Source organism: Nanorana parkeri, unplaced genomic scaffold (genome assembly GCF_000935625.1).
Source record: "Nanorana parkeri isolate BGI_ZX_2015 unplaced genomic scaffold, ASM93562v1 scaffold81, whole genome shotgun sequence".
NCBI lineage: Eukaryota > Metazoa > Chordata > Amphibia > Anura > Dicroglossidae > Nanorana > Nanorana parkeri.
The window spans coordinates 1368153-1368632 of record NW_017306349.1 but is presented as its reverse complement, the minus strand read 5'-3'; positions in this window follow the sequence as shown (position 1 = coordinate 1368632).

Below are 480 nucleotides of genomic sequence, written 5' to 3'. Positions count from 1 at the left end.
TCTTATTTAAATGATTTATTAAATGAAAAATAAAAAAAATTATAATTAAAGTGACATTAAAAATCTTTTTTTTTATTTCCCCCAATGCTGCTGTAAGCACTTACCTTATTTGTTGCCTCTTGATGCGATCATCTTCTTCATTCCACTCCTTTCTGACAGTCCCTCCGGTGCCAGGTCTTGGATCCAACGCAGACTCCTTGTGTCCCACAGTATCTGTCTGGCGTTTGCGCTCCTGAATACCTAACTGCGTCCAATCACTGTCATTGTGTCAACCCCCCCCAACTCTACTGCGTATGCCCCTGCAAACTTCCTCCTTCACAGCCGTTCAAGGGAGCCAGGAGTTCTTCAGCCGGGAGCGAGCAGCGCTGGAACAGGTAAGTAATTAGGTATTTGCCTAATATTTTTTTTATTTTTTTTAAACATGGGGCAGTAAATATATACAAAAAAACAAAAGATTTTCAGGGTTATTCACAAAAGGGT